This window comes from Rana temporaria, chromosome 1, assembly GCF_905171775.1.
Source record: "Rana temporaria chromosome 1, aRanTem1.1, whole genome shotgun sequence".
In the NCBI taxonomy this organism is placed as follows: domain Eukaryota; kingdom Metazoa; phylum Chordata; class Amphibia; order Anura; family Ranidae; genus Rana; species Rana temporaria.
Genome location: NC_053489.1, coordinates 307,550,415 through 307,572,557, shown reverse-complemented (window position 1 = coordinate 307,572,557; position 22,143 = coordinate 307,550,415). Strand labels below are relative to the sequence as shown.

At 39.7% G+C, this 22,143-nt stretch overlaps 1 protein-coding gene across 1 annotated transcript in view; it reads right to left on the bottom strand.

Annotated features, from left to right (window-relative positions):
* Nucleotides 1-22,143, bottom strand: part of LINGO2 (leucine rich repeat and Ig domain containing 2) — a 2,187,995-nt gene that overhangs the window by 825,201 nt on the left and 1,340,651 nt on the right. Inside the window, exon 7 of the mRNA XM_040358558.1 lies at nucleotides 17,592-17,750. The gene's annotated coding sequence lies outside the window, so the exon portion shown is untranslated. The remainder of the gene's footprint in view (nucleotides 1-17,591; nucleotides 17,751-22,143) is intronic.

The following is a 22,143-nucleotide window of genomic DNA, read 5'->3' as shown; positions in this document are numbered from 1 at the left end:
AATAATATCATTGTGACATAATTCATGTGCGTTTGCAGTGAAAACAAATAATATCATTGTGACATGATTTATGGCCATTTACTGTGAAAAGATGCCTTCTGCGAGGCGTCTCCTGGCTACTGTGCCCTCAGTAGACCGGGTAGAGTGGGCTAGGGGGGATTGCCTGGGTGGGGGGTCAGGTCAGCACGTAAGTTAATCTCCAGTCCCCTTCTCATTGCAAAGTTGTGAAGAATACAACAAGCCCCTATTATTTGGCACACAAAGTCTGGGGAATACAACAGTGTACCCCCAGTCTTGTCCAGGCATCTGAAGCGGGACTTCAGCAGCCCAAATGTGCGCTCCACTACTGCCCGGGTGCGAATATGAGCCTCGTTGTAGCGTTGCTCTCCTGGGGTTTGGGGGTTCCTGAAGGGGGTCATCATGTGAGGTCCCAGGGCATATCCAGAGTCACCTGGAAGGGAAAAGACAGGAGGATATTAGTCATGCATGTGCCCCTTGTGATGTCTGCATCATGGGGGGGGACAGTCATACCTGACACCCATGTCACTCACCAACCAGCCAGCTGTCTCCATACACGTTCTGCTCCAATTCACGTGATATGTTGGTCTGCCTGAAGATGTAGCTGTCATGGCACGAACCCGGAAATTTGGCACAGACATGCCAGATGAGGCCATGGGCATCTACGATTACCTGCACATTTATGGAATGCCAGTTTTTGCGATTCCTGAACAGGTGCTCTGTATCATGGGGGGGCTGTAGTGCCACATGGGTACAGTCAATGGCCCCGATGGTCCGTGGGAATCGGGCAATCTGATAAAAGTCGGCCATGCTCTTCATTCGCTGGTCCTCCTGGGTGGGCTTTTCAAATTGACTGCCCATGCGTCTCAGTATTGCAGGGACAACCTGGTGCACACACCTGCTCATCGAGGACTGTACCATCCCAGCCAGACCTCCACATGTTCTTTGAAAAGACCCAGTGGCAAGAAAATGCAGGGTGGCCATAACTTTAATGTGAGCTGGCAGGGCATGGGATCGTTGGGTTGGGGTGTTCAGATCATCCTGCAGGATCCTGGTTAATTCCAGGATGGCTTCCTGGTTAAATCTGAAGTTGCCAAAGACCTCAGACGCAGTCATGCCAAAGAGATCTTGGCGTGGGCGGTATACCCTCTCCTGTGCCCTCCTCCTCCTCCTCTGTGCCCTCCTCCTTCTCTGCGCCTGTAAAGTTGCGAGTGCCGTTATAATCATGGATGGCCCGGGCATTTTGGCAGTCACAATGAAGTCCAGCAAAGAAGTGTTGGCAGCTCTTCCTCAATGGTGTTGCTTCAGCAGACCTTTACAGGGCTGGTGTAAAATTAGGGCTGCTTTTATAAAGTCTAATTTTGCTCCAGAAAACTAACAGGTGCGTACAGGGCGTTATCTATGGCGCACAGGGCGTAATCTACGGCGCACACACTTAATTTTGAGGATCGCCCTATCTCCCTCATTTGCATCTTTGCCTATCAAATAAAGTGGCGTGACTAGCGTAATTTGCGTCAGAGGATGCGCCGGAGTAATTATTTTAGGTAGGACGGAAAAACAGGATTTTTCGTTTTGAGGATCGGGCGCAAAGATACGCGCGGTGTAAAATTAGAAATCTCGAGTTAAGTCGGCGCATCTGCTTTGTGGATTTGGCCCAATATATTTAGTTCACAGCACACTGGCTAACTGCGCTTGCAACTCGGAAGGATGCAAGGCAGGGTCCAGTGCTGCAACTTGTTGTGCCACCACATCTCCATGCAGCTAGTGGTGATGATACAAGATTTTTCAGCTCCACCCCATCCTCCAACTCCTCCCAATGAACCACAAGTACTCCCTAAGCGTTTAAGGGGCTATTTAATGAGTTAGGCCATGCAGTGCTTTAGCTGGTCTGTCAAGGGGACAGGAGCCACACTGGAGCAGAGATTCTGGAGCTAGGAATGGTGATGTGCGATAATGGCACAAATCTCCTGTTTAACCTTAGACAGGGAAAGTTGACACATGCACCATGCCTGGCACATGTCCTCAATATGGTGGTGCAGTATTTTTTAAATAGGTACCCAGGGTTGAAAGATCTGCTAAAGCAGGCCAGAAGAGTCTGTAACCATTGTGAGTATATCACAACAACAGGCTCAGGCCGGCTCTGCTTTTTTTCCCAATCCAATGGCTGCTGATAAATGATGCATGCAATGTAATACCGTTTTAGCGTTCTACAAGGATGGTTAGCCGTGACAATGCATGCATCTATGGCACAATCCCTGTTGTCTACCTGCTGGAGTATGGCATTATGGACAGTGCACTCGAGGCAGAGTAGCCAGAGGAAGAGGAGGACTCCCTTTCCTCTCAAGGCCCACTATATGCAGACACCATTCTTCCTATGCCACAGAACACACAAGAGGTGAGGAAGGAGAAGGATGGGGGAAAGAGGAGGATGATTCTGGCAGCTTTGGAGGCATCAGAGCAGAGCAAGACATATGTCAACCCTTCACAGATGGTTTTCCACCTCCAGAATCCACTTAGGAGAAGTATTTGTCAGTTCCAGATATGGTAATCCTCTGCTTATCATGCCTCTGAAAACTTGCGGTGCATGGGCTCTCTCATTCTTCAAAGCTTGCAAAAGGACCCGAGAATACGTGGCATCAAGGAGAAGGTTCACTATTGGTTGGCAGCCCTCCTTGACCCTTGTTACAAAATTAAATCTCTTGAGGAAACCTTAAAGAGGAGTCTATGTAACACCTTTCTCAACCTTGGTAGATTACAGTCTGGTGGAAAGCATAGTTTTGAGACTTCTGTTGGTCAGAACAGTGGAGGAGGGGGCAGCCTCAGTGATGCATTTCAAAATTATTTTAGTCTTCGGACCCAGGGCTATCAGCTTCCATATCCCATCGACCACGTCTTCATCATATGGTGGGATATCATCTAGGGGTAAAAATAGATATGGAGAGCTTTCCAGCTCACGATCCACTGGGTTACTGGGTCATGTGAATAGACCACCGGCCAGAACTTGCCCAGTATGCAATAGAGCTGCTGAGCTGCCCTGCATCCAGTGTGCTTTCTGAATGGGCATTCAGTGCTGCCAGAGATTTTTGTGACAGATAAGAGAGCACGTCTGTCCATAGACTCTGTGGACTGGCTGACATTTATAAAAAGGAATCAGTCCTGATCAGTCCTGATGCCGATGTCTCTGATTGAGTGCTTTCTGGATCTCAAATCTCTGAAAGACTGTCTAGGCTGCCTAGCTTTGTGGTTGTTGATTTCATCTGGAATTCTTTTTTGTTGTAGGTTTCATGGGCACAATTAACACTGAAGGACCAGTTTGACAGGTGCATATCATTGCAATTTTTGACAGCAAGGCCAATCCTTGCTTTCATCAGAAGTACCTCAAGAGTATCTCTTTAGTGTTATTGTGAGAAGTCTCCACCGACACCCAAATACCAATTTTTCTGCACCTGTTTGAGTGGGGCATCAAATTGCAATTTTAAGGCACCGCCAACACCCAAAACCCAATTTTTCTGCACCTGTTACTCCTGACCAAAGTCTACAAAAGAGACACCAGAATTTATTCAAAAAATCATCTTGTTCTGAGTGCACTACATTGTAGCCTCATCATACCGATTGGCTCCCCAATCCGTTGTTTATAAAAAAAAGAAAGCTTGAAGGAAAAATGTATTTATTTTTTGTCTTTTTTAAATGTCATAATTGTTGCAGCATGTTCTATACATGGTAGAGATGTGCCACTTTACAGGCAGACCCCTCAGGCACATATTTAAAGGAAATGTTCATTTTTATTGTTATGTTGATGGTTTCACTTTAGTCATCAGTAAATCACTGCTCATGTAAAAATGATGTTATTTTACAAACTATTTTTCATTGATACATGTCCCCCAGGGCAGTACCTAAACACCCATAACCATTGTATGCCCAATTACTTGCATATACGCCTTCAAAATGGGCACTTTTGATTTTTCCAATTCAGGTCTCATAGGCCTCGTACACACGATAGGTTAACCAGAGGACAACGGTCTGATGGACCAATTTCATTGGTCCAAATCGATCGTGTGTGGGCCCCATAGGTTATTTAACCATAGGTTAAAAAAAAGCCAACTTTCTTTAAATTTAACCTATGGATTCCTAACCGATGGGAAAAAAAACGATCGTTAATAGGCACAACCATCGGTTAAAAATCCACGCTTGCTCAGAATCAAGTCGACACATGCTTGGAAGCATTGAACTTTGTTTTTTTCAGCACGTCGTTGTGTTTTACGTCACTGCGTTCTGAAATGATCGTTTTTTTAACTGATGGTGTGCAGGCACGACGGACCATCAGTCAGCTTCAGCGGTTAACCTATGACAACGGTCCTTTAGACCGTTCTCATCGGATGGACTAATCGTGTGTACGAGGCTATAGAGTTCAATGGGGTTCGTTTTTCTGTTTCCGAACGCTTGCTATGTTTGAAAGTTTTGTACATTTCCAAAAAAAGTGTCAAAAGTAATAAAAGCACAACTCCTTTATTAAAAAATAAAAAAACTGAGTGCCCTGATATAAATCTATTGTCAATCACGCTTCCCACGGAACCTGAAAAATAAAAAACCCTCCCGCCACCTAAGTAGGCTTGCCTGCAAGGCTACTTCACCTGGTGGCACCAGCCCCCTTTGGGACATCACGGACCGGTGCATGCTGTGACAATGACGTAAGAAGGGGCAATGCCACTAGGTGATGTAGCCAGGTCACTCTGCCCCTTACCTATATAAGAACTGTCAAACCGCTTAGCCTGCTATTGCATAGGCGGCAGTAGCAGGCTTCATAGATGACAGGAGCATTTTTGTTTTTGATTTTCCGTGTGCGGCATTCCGCATAATTGACTCTAGATTTACATCGGGGGACACTGTTTTTTATTTTTTAATGAAGGAATTGACTAAAAATGTGTGTGGTTTTATTACTTTTTGAAACTTTTTTGGGGAATGGGTAGAGGTAGGGGCAGAGCCCCCTCTCCCCAAAGCACCCACTCTCCCATGTTTAGGGCATGTGGCCTGGTATGTTCAGAAGGGGAGCGTTCACTTTTCCCCCTTTCCTAACCTGATTTCCTTTTATGAAGAGGTAAGTAAAACCCTGGACAGAGGCGTGGCTGTGGACGTGATATATTTGGATTTTGCAAAAGCGTTCGATACAGTTCCGCACACAGCTCATGTGTAAGGTAAGGTCTACAGGATTTGCAGATGACACCAAGCTATGCAGTGGAATAACGTCCTTGCAGGATGTCTCCAATTTACAAGCCGACCTCAGTGCTCTGTCTAATTGGGCGACTAAGTGGCAGATGAGGTTTAATGTAGATAAATGTAAAGTTATGCACTTGGGGGCTAAGAATATGCATGCATCATACATACTAGGGGGAGTACAACTGGGGGGATCTGTAGTGGAGAAGGATCTGGGGGTTTTAGTTGATCATAAGCTCAATAATGGCATGCAATGCCAAGCTGCGGTTTCCAAAGCGAGCAAAGTCCTTTCTTGTATTAAGAGAGGTATGGACTCCAGAGACCGAGATATAATTTTGCCCCCGTACAAATCATTAGTAAGACCTCATCTGGAATATGCAGTTCAGTTTTGGGCACCAGTTCTCAAAAAGGACATCGGAGAACTGGAGAAAGTGCAGAGAAGGGCAACCAAACTGATAAGAGGCATGGAGGAGCTCAGCTATGAGGAAAGATTAGAGGAACTGAATTTATTCACTCTTGAGAAGAGGAGAATAAGGGGGGATATGATCAACATGTACAAATATATAAGAGGTCCATACAGTGAACTTGGTGTTGAGTTATTCACTTTACGGTCAACACTGAGGACAAGGGGGCACTCTTTACGTCTAGAGGAAAAGAGATTTCACCTCCAAATACGGAAAGGTTTTTTCACAGTAAGAGCTGTGAAAATGTGGAACAGACTCCCTCCAGAGGTGGTTCTGGCCAGCTCAGTAGATTGCTTTAGGAAAGGCCTGGATTCTTTCCTAAATGTACAGAATATAACTGAGTACTAAGATTTGTAGGTAAAGTTGATCCAGGGTAAATCCGATTGCCTCTCGGGGGATCAGGAAGGAATTTTTCCCCTGCTGTAGCAAATTGGATCATGCTCTGCTGGGGTTTTTTGCCTTCCTCTGGAACAACTGTGGGTATGGAGTTGGGTGTATAGGATTTGACTGTGTTTTTTATTTTGTTTTTTTATTTTTTGTGGTTGAACTGGATGGACTTGTGTCTTTTTTCAACCTGACTGACTAACTGACTAACTAACCTGCGAGGCTGCCTGCTGGATAAGGGTAAGTCTTGTAAAGATTGTTTTTCAATTTTTTTTTCAAATTTTTGCATGGGGTTCCCCTTAATATCTATCCCAGACCCGAAAGACCCCCACAATGTTTTTTCTTGTCTTTTTTTTTAACCGCCATTTTCTTTGTATTTATCTGTCAGGGGGGAAACCTATTGACAGCTATTGACTCATCGTTTGTTAAGGATGCCGTGATTGGCTTCCCTGCCCCACTTCTTAACAACCAGCTTATACTGCACCCTGATGGGGCAAAGCTTTGCCCCATCAGGGGGCAAAATGCACTGTGCAACACGCAGTGCATTGCAGGGCATTCGCTTTGTCGACCACCCTTCAAATTCATGTGTTGCACGAAGTGACTGAACAGCCAATGTTCTTCCCAAACTCATGCTCAGGTCGAATCATTCACCCAACAAGCAAATCTTGGGGTTCTGCTCATCATGATGGTAAGTAAAATTTTATAGTTTTCAGTGGTAAAAAAAAAACTGAAAAATGCCAGCAATCTTAGATTTACATGGGCACAGGGAAGATGACACCCCTTATTTAGCACCAGTACAAATGTACACATTTCATCAACGTACATAAATATCATCTACTTGGTTGTATCATCAGAACCATATTTTTCACTTAACATCGTGTAACAATTTTATGCAATTTAATAGGTCCTCTTTTTCTCTAGCACTATCTCACTCCCTAACATATGATAAATAACAACATTTTCAAATAGGCAGAGTAGTTCAATATTCCCTGTTTGCTGTCAGGTAACTAATAAGCACATCACTTTCATTCTGCACAAGCCAAAGTAAGTTGTCCTAGATTTCTAAAATTTGAATGTGTGTAAATGTCAGAGCTTTCAGAATGGCGTGTTTTATGCTTTCTATTAAATAAGTATTTTGAAATGTATTTTTACATTTTACTATTGTTTGCTAATGACCTCTTCTAGTCATATTTCTCTTTTAATGAGTACATATTTTTGCTAAATGACTAGGTATTACTATGTAAGATACAGTTTGCATGGCAGAGGAAACACTTCTAAATATGGTTTGGTGCCCCTAATAAAGGAATTCAGCAGGCTTAGCTCATATAAAGACACACAAAGGACTAATGATATGGTCTTCAAACAACAGAAATGTTTTTCATGTCATTGTTTAATAACTTATTGAATAATTTACTCACTAAAAAAAAATATATGTTTTTTTTTATTTTGAAGGCTGGTTGAACCTAGTTACTCTATAGAAGGTGATATGAATCAATTGTCAATAAGGAGTAATAAATACTAAATTAAAATAATATATTTGAAATGACTTGAAATAATCCACAAATCCACACAACAATGATGTTTTCAGAAGCAAAACTTTAATTAGCTGGCAAGCTTCAGCATATTTCTTCCATTAAGCCCATCAAGTGAAATATGTATTGGGGGAGTCCTGGTAGCAGGATTATGTGATGAAGCTTATTAACCTCCCTGGTGGTATGATTAATTTCAGATTTTAGGTGCTGAAAGCGGTACCATTATTTTGCAAGGAAATTTGGCGTTTTACATTGTAGGCCTGTAATTCTTTGGAAAAACTCACTTAAATCTATCCAAACAAGAGTCTAGTAGACATCCAGGGTATGATAAAGTTTGAAAACCAAATCATAAATTATAATATAATAAATAACTATAAATAATTATAACATATAATAATATAATTATAAGAAAGAAATGTAGTTAAATAATAAACAATGTGCTCTGTTGCAGAATTGTCGCTGTCATTACTTTTAATTTTTTATGACGAATTTCCCCACAAATCGATATCGCTCAATTCTGCAAGTGATTATAATTTATTTACGCTGTTTTCTAGCTGGTCTAAAACCACTTTTGACATAAAGGGACAGTTTTTGGTTGCTATGGACAATCTACAGTTTTCAGGCAGAAAGAACAGTTTTTATTATACAAAAGTGCATGCAGGACACTGGGCAGACCACTAAGGTTAAAGGGTGTGTGTATTTTTTACATACAGTACTGTAATCTATAAGATTACAGTATACTGTATGTATTGTGTTTATTTACTTTTTTGAATTTGGCGCCGTTCTCCGCCCCCGTGCGTCGTAACATCGCAGGGAATGGAGCACGGCGGCAGACAGGGAATCGAGCATGGAGACAGCTCGATCACACAGCGGAGAGGCATTGCAGGATCCAGGGACAAGGTAAGTAAACCATGCCTGTGGATGCTGCGAGGCGATCCCGAGTCTGGCTGGCTCTTGGTTCTGAAATTCTACCACGAGCCAGACTCAGGAATACCGCCAGGGGGGTTAAATGATTAAAGCGGAGGGTCACACAAAAAGTGAACCTCTGCTTTTTGGATCCTTCCCCCCCTCCGGTGTCACATTTGGCACCTTTCAGGGGGTGGGGGTGCAGATACCTGTCTGAGACAGGTATTTGCACCCACTTCCGGGTTCTGACTCCCGCAAAGAATCGAGCCTTGTTACATCACCCCCCACTGGCCCCCACTGTTCCCAGGAGAGAGCGGGGACCAGTGACTGCGCTCTGCGTTCCTCGCGCATGAGCAGTAGGAAATCGGGCAGTGAAGCCGCAAGGCTTCACTGCCTAATTCCCTCACCGAGGATGGCAGAGGAAGCAGCCGAGGACCGAGCGATTGCTCAGCCTCAGTTGCTGACATCGTGGGCGCGCTGTAGAGGTAAGTGTCCATTTTTTAAAAGTCAGCAGCTGCCGTATTTGTAGCTGCTGGCTTTTTTTTAAAAAAATCGACGGAACCTCCGCTTTAAAGATTTTTTTTCCATGAAGAATCTAATGAATAATTTTAACATACAGTATGAAGGAAACATCTATAGGGTTGCAATGGTGTCATTTTCCTTGACTCTACAAACAATATATTACAACAGCTTAGAATGATACATTCTAAAGAATTCCACAGCTTTTCCTGTAATAGCAAAGTCTCTTTTATTGCAGTAAGAAGCCAGTAGGTGAGAATATTGGGCTATTTTACTTAAGGAATCGAAAATCTTCATGCAATAACGTTTGTGAATATTCACTTCAATTATCCAGTCTTGTGCAGAAAAAATAACAAATATGAGTTTTTCACATAATTGTATGATTGTATAATCGTAGTGAAAATTTACGCTATTTGTTGTGTGAAGATTTCCCTTTCCTTTTTCTAAATCAGCCTAATTTCCTGTACAAAATCCAGAAGACCTATTTCAAGTGAAGTTTCTTCCCTGACTGCTGGCTAATACTACCTAACACCTTTTTTAAAATTGAAAAACAAATTCTGTCCATAGTTGGCTACTGTAAGCTTCTCCCAGCATGCACCATCTAGGAAGAGAGTATGCCTATGTATAAAGGTATAGTTATGGGTAATGTACAGAGAATTTGCAGTAAGCAATGTGTCTGTACTGACCAGATGCATCAATGACAGACAAATCACCTATACATAGAACAAACAATTTACGGAACCTAAATGGCTGTTATAACCAATACTTTATGTATCATATTTTTTACATTAGCACTACTGTTAAAAAAGCTATTTCAATGTACATGAGTGCTCATAACACATTTTGCTGTGTTATTAACCCAGCATATACTTTAAAAGTTAGCTGTATGGAGCATAACAAAGTGCAAAATAGACACCATAAACCTATTGCTGTTTTCTTAAAGCATAAATATGCCCAATCCATCATGACCCACTAGCCTTTTGATCTTTTTAAAGAGATTCTGGGGCAGGTGGAAAAGAATCAAATGTATTATACACTTGAGAAAAAAAAATCACAATTTAACTGCTTGCCGGCCGCTGCACGACGATATACGTTGGCAGAATGGCACGGCTGTGCAAAGGGACGTACCTGTACGTCCCATTTAAATTGTGGGTGCACGCGTGCCCTCCGTGTGCTCCATGAGTGTGACCACGGGTCTCGCGGACTCGACGTCCGCCAGGTGCCCGTAATCGTGTCACGGAGCTGCAGAACGGTCATCGGGAGCAGTGATCACTGTTGTGTCACTTGTAGCCCATCCCCCACAGTTAGAATCACTCCTTAGGACACACTTAACCCCTTCATCGTCCCCTAGTGTTTAACAATTTCCCTGCCAGTGTCATTTACACAGAAATCAGTGCATTTTTATAGCACTGATCGCTGTATAAATGACAATGATCGCAAAATAGCAACAAAAGTGTCCGATGTGTCAGCCATAATGTCGCAGTTAAAAAAAATTGCAGATCGCCGCCATTACTAATAAAAAAATAAATAAAATAATGTCATAAATCTATCCCCTATTTTGTAGATGCTATAACTTTTGCGAAAACCAATTAATATATGCTTATTGTGATTTTTTTTACCAAAAATATGTAGAAGAATACATATCGGCCTAAATTGAGGAAAAAGTTAGTTTTTTTTATATATTTTTGGGGAATATTTATTATAGGAAAAAGTAAAAAATATAGTTTTTTTTCAAAATGGTCTCTCTTTTTTTGTTTATAGCACAAGAAATACAAAATAAAAACCACAGAGGTGATCAAATACCACCAAAAGAAAGCTCTATTTGTAGGAAAAGAAGGATGTCAATTTTGTCTGGGTGCAACGTCGCACGACTGCACAATTGTCAGTTAAAGAGACACAGTGCCGAATCACAAAAGTATGGCCCGGTCATTGGGCAGTCAAATCTTCTGGGGCTGAAGTAGTTCAACTGTTTGCCAAAAAACATATTACAAAACCAAGTTGCTGTTATTATCTAATTAGCACTTTGGACAGCAAAGTTATATAACAATAAAGGATCCACTATAGGTATTTGTGTGCATTCAACTGAAAAATCACAATTACAGAAAATTCCACATAGACTTAAACATCCACATAGATCACAAATATCTACAAATATTGGTTGATCCAGTTAATTGATTTTTGTAATGTTTTTAGTGAATGAGGTTAAAATAACTGCTAGATTGAAACACTAGGCATATAGGCTTGGTATAAGCTTAAACAGATTCCAAGATTAGGTGTGACTCCTGCTGTGTTGATAATATCCTATATGTCTGTTGAAATGAGCACAGTGTTTCAAGAGAAAGATGTCCAAAAAAACATTTGACAGCTTGCTTGTTATATGAACACTAGCCAGTATACATGGAGCTCCAAAAATACACTGTTAAGCATAGTATACTGTACATGTGCTGAATGTTGGCCAGCATTGGCCGGTTCAATAGAAACCATCCATCATTCAGCCCAGTTCTGTTGAAGGCGCATGACCGAAAAAAGTCTGCATTGTGAGTACAGTGGCTCTGACATGAGCTGTCAGGTTTTTTATTCATTTAACTGGGTTCAACTTTTTCGCTGGGCTAAATGAAAAAAAAAGAAGACACAAATGTCTGGTAATTGATTTATTAAACTGCTCATTCCGTGCATATCAAACAGGTCCCTATGTTTTACATATGTACCACATGAAGAATGCATGCTCCTGAGGCTTAAAATCCAGGATACTTCATGAATGAAAATAAAATATTTGTTGTCCACACTAATGAGTCAGTCCTACTAGCCAAACAATGCATTTTTTATGATAGATTGATAACAGTTGGGTGCCCTCTCATCCAGCCATGTGTACTTCCCTTTTTTCTCCACTGCCAAGCAGGAGCACTCAAGTCATGTCAAAAGGTACGGAAAAATCATCCCACATAGGAGTTTTACAGTTGTACCTTAGTTTCTAAACCTACATATATATACAGCTAGAAAGATCTATATGCTGCTAAGAAGCTGTATACACAGAGAAATTACTTATTCCTAATACTCATCAACATCCTTATAGCTTCAAAGCCCAAATATCACCTAGGCATATGAGAAGCTTTACCATAATGCACTTTGCAACTAGCAGAATTGCCATAATATATACAATGAATCATTAGTTCCACCAAATCTGGAAGAGATAATTAGGAAATTAAGTTTACAATATCATTAGATGTGTTATTTGCTTCAAATGCATTCTGAACTGTCGTATGGATCGTGCTGAAATGTTTTAGTATGACATTCAAAGATCAATGAACTTTCAGGAATTTAACTTTCATAAATTAAATAAGCAACAGGTCAATGATGTGAGCTACCAAGAAGCATTACACATTGCATTTTTAAATGTGATTTATTATACAAAAAAAATTGTGCTTCTACTGTAGAAGTTGACAATTTTTTACAGCTCTACATTATTGCATAATTTTAACACATGAATATACTGTAGCAAATAAAAAATAATTTTCTATGTGAACCTCTCTTTATCCCTGTATGTCTAAACCAATTGAAAAAAAATGTAATTCCTCTTTTTAATATGTTCACAATTGATAGTACTCCACTTTGTAATGCGATACCAGAGAAAACAATGATGCAAACACTGGGGGGAGGGTGTAACAAGTGTCACCTACAAGTTTTCAAATCAATGGATTTCAATAAAAAATGAAATAAAAACGAAACTAAAGTCAGGTTTGTGGTTCTGCCAGATGTCTTCACAGAAAAAGCAAAAGCTAAGCTGACCACTAGGCTAAGATAGACACTATGTAGGGCATATCATATCAGCATTCTCTCGAAATTATGATATCATGCATTTAGTTCAATGGATAATGTTTGGGACTTAACCAAATAATTCAAATAGCACTAGGGTCATTGGTTTGAATCTCAACCACAGCACTATATGTATCAAGTTTGCATGTTCTCCCTGAAAGTGCAAATTTCCGTTGGGTACTCTGGTTTTCTCCCACACTCCAAAAACATCAGGGAAGGTTAATTGGCGCTATGTGTATGTATGTATGAATGTGACATAGGGATCTTAGATTGTATACTCATTGGGGGCAGGGACTGTTGTGAATGTATAATATACAGTGTTCAGCATAAATGAGTAAGTAAGATTTTAATCAATATTTTAATGAACACAAGAAAAAATTTAAAACATTTTACACAACGAGTTTTATACAACAGTTGTTTAGTTTTGTTACATGAAAGTAAGGTTAACAATGTAACTTAGATTACAAAATCTTCAGTTTTACTCAAAAACATCTAGTATTTTGTATGACCTCCATGATTTGTAAGGACAGCACTAAGTCTTCTAGGCATGGAATGATCAAGTTGACGACATATTGCTACATCTATCTTTTTCTATTCTTCAAGAATGACCTTGTTTAGAGCCTGGATGCTGGATGAAGAGTGATTCTCAACTTGTCGTTTCAGAATTCCCCATAGCTGTTCAATTTAGTTCGAATCAGGAGACATACTTGGCCACTGAATCACTTTCACCCTGTTCCTCTTCAGAAATGCAACAGTGGCCTTAGATGTGTGTTTTGGATCATTGTCTTGTTGAAAAAGTGCACGACGACCAAGGGCATGGAGTAATGGTTGCATCTTCTCTTTCAATATAGAACAGTACATCTGTAAATTCTAGACATGTGCATTTGTTTTCATCCGAATGCATTTTCGTCCGAATTTCAGGTATTTTCTTTATCGTTTTAACAAATGATAATGAAAGCACAGAAAACGAAAAACGAAAGATCCGTCATAAACAAATGCTTTATTTTCGTTTTCGTTGAGGTCGAATGTGCCTAACCTTAACTCTATTAGTCCAATATTATTCTACATAAAGAGAAAAGATTTGACATTGAGAGAAAAGATTCGACATTATAGAGACATGAAGAAGAGTCGACATAGAGAGAAAAGATTCGACATAGAGAGAAAAGATTTGACATAGAGAGACATGAAGATTCAACAAAGTAGCTAAAAACATACGATCGCAGCAGGTGGACATTTATGGTGAAATGCTCTGCCCATAGGCTATAGAAAAATTCTAATGTTGGTTGACTAGTAAAAATAATTAATAAATATAAATATAATTAGTCATTAGGGATGAGCCGAACACACCAGAACCTGCAAACACACCAAAGGTTCCTGTGAACTTTAGAACCCTGTTAAACTCTATGGTGACTTGAAAGTTTGAAATCTAAAGTGCTAATTTTAAAGGCTAATATGCAAGTTATTGTCCTAAAAAGTGTTTGGGGACCTGGGTCCTGCCCCAGGGGACATGTATCAATGCAAAAAAAGTTTTAAAAACTAACGTTTTTTCGGGAGCAGTGAATTTAATAATGCTTAAAGTGAAACAATAAAAGTGAAATATTCCATAAAATTTCGTACCTAGGGGGTGTAAAGTATGCCTGTGAAATAGCGCATGTTTCCCGTACTTAGAACTGTCTCTGCACAAAGTGTAATTTCTGAAGGAAAAAAGGTAATTTAAAAATCACTTGCGGCTATAATGAATTGTCGGCTCCCGGCAATTCAGAGAGAATTCATTCATAAAAAAAAAAAAAAAAAAGCGTGGGGGTCCCCCCAAATTCAATTACCAGGCCCTTCAGGTATGGATATTAAGGGAAACCCCGCCATCAATTTTTTTTAAAAATGACGTGGGGTTCCCCCAAATATCCATTCGAGACCCTTCAGGTCTGGTGTGGATTTTAAGGGGAACTCCACCCCAAGTGAAAAAAAATGGCGTGGAGTTCCCCCAAAAATCCACACCAGACCCCTTATCCGAGCATGCAACCTGGCTGGCCTCAGAAAAGGGGGGGACGAGAGAGCGCCCCCCCTCCTGAACCGTACCAGACCACATGCCCTCAACATGGGGAGGATGTCCAAGGGCCTCATCTCCACAAACCTTGCCCGGTGGTTGTGGGGGTATGTGGGCGGGGGGCTTATCAGAATCTGGAAACCCCTTTAACAAAGGGGACCCCCAGATCCTGGCCCCCTATGTAAATTGGTAATGGGGTACATTGTACCCCTACCATTTCACTAAGGAAGTGTAAAGAATTGTAAAAAAACACACACACACCGTTTGTTTTTTGTTTTTTTATGAAGGAATTCTCTCTGAATTGCCAGGAGCCGACAATTCATTATAGCCGCGAGTGATTTTTAAATTACTTTTTTTCCTTCAGAAATGACATTGCTCCGTCAAATATATTTTTTTTAAAGATTCTATCGAATATTCTTTTTTTTTTTTTAAGATTCCGTCAAATATTTCTTTTTTTGTTTTAAGATTCCGTCAAATATTTTTAGAACATTCGACAGACACCATAAGCCTTCAATGACAGATTCGACCTTAATTAATTTGGATTTTCGGACTAATGCTTTTTTTTAACGAAAAACTAAATAAATAAAAACTAATTTCGGGAGTAACTAAATAAATTTATTTTTCGGACGAAAACGAAATTTCAGTGTGCACATGTCTAGTAAATTCATGATACCGTCAATAAAATGCAGCTCCCTGACGCCAGCAACACTCATGCAGCCCCACAGAAGGACACTGCCACCACCATGTTTCACTGTAGGAACCATGCACTTTTCTTTGTACTCCTCAACTGTGCGATGCCATACACTTTTGAAGCCATCAGTTCCAAATAAACATTTATCTTGGTCTCATCATTCTAGAGTACAGAGTCCCAGTCATTTTCTTCTTTTTCAGCATGGGCCCTGGCAAATTCTGGGCAGGCTTTTTTAGGCATGGGCTTTATGAGAGGCTTCCTTCATGGACAACACCCATGCATGCCATTCCTCTGCGGTGTACTCCGTATTGTCTCGCAGAAAACAATCACCCCAGTTTGGCTTTCTACTTCTTTAGCTAACTGCAGTGAACTTGCATGGCAATTTTTTTCAACCCTTCTCATCAGAAAACGCTCCTATCGAGGTGTTAACTTCCGTGGATGGCCTGGACGTCTCGGTGAGATGGTTGCAGTGCTATCTTTGTTAAATTGTTGTATCACTTTTACTACAGTATTCTGACTGATAAGTAAAGCTTTGCTGATCTTCTTGTAGCCTTTACCTTTCTTGCATAAAGAAATTATTTTCTTTCTCAGGCCTTGGGACATTTCTCTTCTTGGTGGTGCCATTGCTGACAGCATCAAATGGGAAGGGGCATTCTTTGTTAAGTAATTCTATTTTATAATCAACCATCTGCAGGACACCTGTTTAATGAATAATTAGACTCACTTGTAGTTGAATTTGTAGATTTGCTCTTAAGACTTCCATTGGGGTGTACTCATTTTTGAAATATGGCCTTGAATGAATTTGTTAGAGAAAAATACTTTTTTTTGTGTGTGCAAATTAACAAATCTTGTTTGCAATCAATGGACCGCATTTGTGGGAGTATTTTGTAGTATAGTGTCCCATAGAAAATGTTGATTCTGAAAGGTAAAGGTTTTCTGACAAATCTGTTGGGGTGTACTCATTTATGCTGAACACGGTATATATAAAGTGCTGCGTAAATTGACAGTACTATATAAGTACCTTGAATAAATAAATATACAGTTGTTTTGCATTTATCTAAGACCTGGTTCACACCTATGTATTTTTTAGTGCGTTTTCAGTTTTGCAGAAACACACTTCAGTCCATTTAACATGGTTTCCTATGGATGTAGTTCACATCTGTTCATTTTATGGAAAGGACCAGGGACTTTTTTCTGGACTTTGGATCCATAGACTTCAATTGATCAAAAATGTGAATTGAGACATGCAAAATACAACTGGAATATCCAAACTGCAATCTGCATAGGTGTGAACCAGGCCTTAATCTCCAAATTTGCATGTTGTAAGTGTTCTAGCCCTATCTGCTATTCAACTGTGAAGATGTGAAATTTTTCTAGAATCTTTCCACCGTGAAAAGGAAGCTTTAAAGATCCAGTCAGTTCAGTACATTCAGATTCCCTGAATTATAACGATGCAATATGCAAATTAGAATTATTTCACTGTGACATTTCTGATATGCACACTTATTCTAGTTATAGAGTATCTGAACATTGTGAAGCCAACGACAGCCAGGCAGTTAGTATTTTCAGTAGGAAGTTAGTAATGGAAGATTCTTTATTGCTCCCAGTACATATTTCCCATAAAAGAGCTGCAGAATGACTAAAGCCCCATACACACTATCAGTTTTCCTGCTGGTTTTCTCTTCAGGTTTACCAAAACCATCTAATATGAGGTCAAACCTTAAGCGTTTCAATTTGAATGCAATCAGGCAGGTCCTTGTACTACATGGTTTTGATAAACCTGAAGAGAAAACCAGCAGGAAAACTGATAGTGTGTATGGGGCTTCACTTGTTCATCTGACATAGAAATGTTCCAACCACTTCATATTATACTAGTAAAAATAACATATGAACCTGTCAAGTCTTTAAATGCTAATACATGACCTATGCATGGCTACTGTAGTGCACTGATGGTTACACATCCAAACTTATGTTATTATATAGAAAATAGAAAATGTAAGTGCACTTACCTTTTACGATAGTTCTAAAAATACCCTCCCTCTTTTTGATTATACAAAGCTGCTGGCCACTGGTTGAAATCAAAGCACAGGACTTGATCATGATAACACCAGCTTGTCAAGGTCAGGAACATTGCTCATGGCTCCCCTCTCACGCTGATTGAAATGAATCTGCAGCAAGAAAACATTGACTTGATTTAACTGTAAAATAGGTAACTGTTTATTCGTAGCAAGAAAACTTCACCACTTAATCAATAAGAGCACTATCATAGGAGACAGCATGGACAAAGAATGAATGTCCCTTGACATGTTCATAATCAATAGAGGTGGAGACTCTTGTAGTCATGCCCAAATTGCTTTCTAATAGGGTCATGATTCAAAAAAAGGCAAATCGGTCAAACCGTTTCTGTGAAAAATGTAAATATGTATAGGAAGCAAATTTGCTGCTCCAAATAAGATTTATCAAGTACTTGTAAATAAACAATGGATAAAACACGCTTAAAATGTTCTATTTATTGTGTCTTTGGCAGGCAGAATCACAGCTAACAAAGTGCTTTAACACAATAGGTTATTACACAGATTTACTCCTACGGAAAATAAAAATGCTGCTAGCCAGAGAATGTCACTAATCACATTTACTTCATTTTAATCATGACCACATTCGCCTCTATCCCCATAGTATATATGTTTGCACCAATTCATGTGTGACTCTTTAAACTTGAAACATTTTTAACATAGTGTTCATTATGGAGTTTACGAGGACCTTTCACGGAAGATGGACATGACTAATGAGAATACCATCATGCTGAATAGAAAGCTTTACATTTGTTTTTTTACAGTTTTAATCCTCTCAGTGATAACAAGGAGCACAATCATTAAGGTAATGTTCAGCTTTTCTTTTTTTTTCATGTACTGAGTCCCTTTTGGACAGTTGCATTGAATGTTAGCATTAATATTCCAGATCCCTTTGCTTTTACTAATTAGAAGGAAATAAATTAAGTTCTCCTTGATACCACTGGTAATTGCCAGTTAAATAAAAAAACTAAATAAATGACTATATATTTTAAAATAACCATTGCACCTGAAGAAAAATAGATATAAATGTTATCATAATAGCTTTTCTGAAGAAAAGTCTTACTGTGCAAAAGATAATACTCCTATAGGTTTACAGTGGTCGTGTATGAGACAAGATTGTTTAAAGTTATAAATAATTTAAACAATTTCACATTGTGCGACAGTCTCACTGAGAAGGCTTCAGAAATGATCACAACATAGACACTGTGAAACCTCAGGAGACTGGAGTATCTTGTGGGATGGAAATGTTCATGGGCCTCTGTATTCATCTCTGTTGACAGACAAACATGCAAAAAGAAAATACGAACATTGCACTCATAGGTAATAGTAGGAAAGTAAAAAAAAAAAAAAAAAGTGCAATGATGATATCGTCATTTATAAAAGTCATTAGATATCAAAGTCATATTAGTAAATGCCAAATTATTTTGGTTGCTCTGATTTATTGTACTCTGTACAATGTTCATTGAAGTAGTTTTTAAATGTAAAAGGAGCTTAGAAAAAGGTATAAGATAAGTTATACTGATCATTTAGTGAGTGAACCATATGTAGCCTCATTCTTCATACAAATCTGTGAATAACTCCTTCCTGTTGAGTGTATGCACATGCAACCTCACAGAAGTTGATCTTAATCCTGTGGGGTCACATGCTGCATATGCGCATACTCGTGTTTGTGCTGGGAGTGCACTAGAAGCCCTGGGTCCTATACTAAAGATCAGGGAATGAGATGGCCCAGTTCCTGATCACCTGATTGCTATAATAGCCTCTGATTGGCTAGCAGTGATCAGTCCCTGTGTTTGTTTTTCTCTTGAATGAAGAAAAATATACATTGTATTCCTTTCTGCTTGCTAGGTGAGAAAAGTGTGTGTGTAAAAAAATAAAATAAAAATCAGGGTAAGGCTGGGTTCACACTACGGTTTTCCCGTCCGTCAGCCGCATACGATTTCAGTATTGAAAACGTACGGGCCCGGACGGGAAAACGTAGAGATAGACAATGCATTGCAAATCGTATGCACTCGGATGCATCCGGGTGCGTACGATTTGCTGGCAAAACGTTTTTTAAACGTACGCAAAACCGTGTTCAACCACGGTTTTGCGGTCGTTTTTAAAACAGTATGGCAACCGCATACGTTTTCCTTTAACATTAATGTTAATGGAAAACGCACATATGTGCGGTGCCATACGTTCCCGTCCGTTTCAGCCGCATACGGTTTTTCATATAAATCGTATGCGGCTGACGGACGGGAAAACCGTAGTGTGAACCCAGCCTTAGGGTCAAGGTTAGGATCAAAGGTCGGGGTCAGTATATTTTAGGTAGCATTGTAAAAAAAAAAAAAAAAAACGTTTTTAAAAATTAGTATCAGTGGGCCAGATTCACAGAAGAGATACGACGGCGTTTCTCTGAAACACCGTCGTATCTCTCAGAGTATCTATGCGACTGATTCATAGAATCAGTTACGCATAGATAGCCCTTAGATCCGACAGGTGTAATTGTCTTACACCGTCGGATCTTAGGATGCAGTACCTCGGCCGCCGCTGGGTGGAGTTTGCGTCGTATTCCAGCGTCGGGTATGCAAATGAGGTTTTACGGCGATCCACAACGGTTTTTCGCGTTCGTTACGTCGTTGCTAGTCTAGTTTCCCGTCGCAAAGTTAGTCGTCGTTTTACCTGCCCTAACTTTACACAGCCCATGTTAAAGTATGGCCGTCGTTCCCGCGTCGAATTTCAAATTTTTTTTCTTGCGTAAGACGTCCGGGAATACGAAAGTACGCTACGCACGTCGCCGTTCGAAAAAATGACGTCACTTCGCGCAAAGCACGGCAGGAATTTCAAAACGGAGCATGCGCAGTAGGTACGTGAATGTGGCCCAGTGTGTTTTAGTTAGGATAAAAAAAAAATGCACACCGGGCCCTGCTATTCAGGAGCAGGATAATTTATTCTTTGGCAGTAGGTTATGATAAGAGCAAGACGTTTACTGCTACTTTTTTTTTTACTATTTTGTGCTGGTTTTTCTTTTATATCAAAACAAATCAGGAGATATCCAATACTACTTACCACCAAAAGAAATCCCAGTTTATCCCCCAAAAAATAAAAAAGGTATAATTCACCTGGATACACTAAGTAGTTGCAATGATATGTGCAGTTTTAATAACACAAACATGTCAAAGTTGCAAAACTGTGTTTAGGCATTAGAATTTGTTTTACCATCCATCATGAAGGGGTTAATACGTTAGCATGCTATACAATAAACATATTATAGGGTTGTTTCTCAAGCTCTGTATCTTACATAGGTGGATATGGGAAAACTTTTACTGTTAGCTGGGTCATGAGTCCTAAGGAAATTAGGTTCCTGCTGTCTAATTTGTAAAATAATAATAATAACATGTTGGATTAAGGGGTCTATTTATAAAACATTAATTGCATGAATGTCAGAAACATTCAGGCAAACTGAACTAAATTTGTTTGTTTTTGAATAAATGAATTCCTCTATTACTAGCTTCATCTAATGGTCAAAATGTGGTATATTTTCTAGTTGAGGTATTTTAGAAAATTCCACATTTTGGCCACTAGATGGAACCGATGATGCCGGAGTTAATCTATTCAAAAAAGTACAGTGAAATTTAGTTCAGCGTGCATGAATGTTTCTGACATTTATGCAGCAAATGTTTCAGAAATAGACCCCCGAGTTTTATAAGTATAAAATATCTATATGCTGTATTGGTTATAATATATATATATATATATATATATATATATATATATATATATATATATATATATATATATATATATATATATACTATATTGTAAAAAGTATTGCAGGCATCATCACGGTATAACCCCCTAAATCTGAGGCCACATATATGCGTACGCTCTACGCCAAGGGGATAAACTATGTGTGTGCATAAAAAAATTGCTGCAAATGAGAGCCAACCTCTGAGACATCAGTCAGATTTCTGCTGCTCTTTAAAGATAAAGTAAAAATAGGCTGGCACCACATGCACCATTTAACAATTCTCATCCAATGGCTAAATAAACATTTATTGAGGGAGTTCCGCATTCCAGCAGGAATATGAGGAAGTCAACATTCACATATGAATACCTTATACTATAGTACAGGGATATACAATTAGCGGCCCTCCAGCTGTTGCAGAACTAAAAGTCCCATGAGGCATAGCAAGACTGACAGCCACAAGCATGACACCCAGAGGCAGAGGCATCATGGGACTTGTAGTTTTGCAACAGCTGGAGGTCCGCTAATTGCATATCCCTGCTATAATAGATGTCAGTGGCGGCTGGTGTTTTTTATCTGCCACCCTCCTAGCACTAGGCATGAATCTATCCACTGCATATAGGGGGTGGAGAGGAGAAAGGGTCTGGCGCCCGGTGCCCCTAATGGACAGGCCGCCACTGGTAGATGTAAACTCCCAACCAAATAACATTTTGTTTTTTAAAGCACTATTTGAATGTGGTTTTTTTTGCACCTTATTGC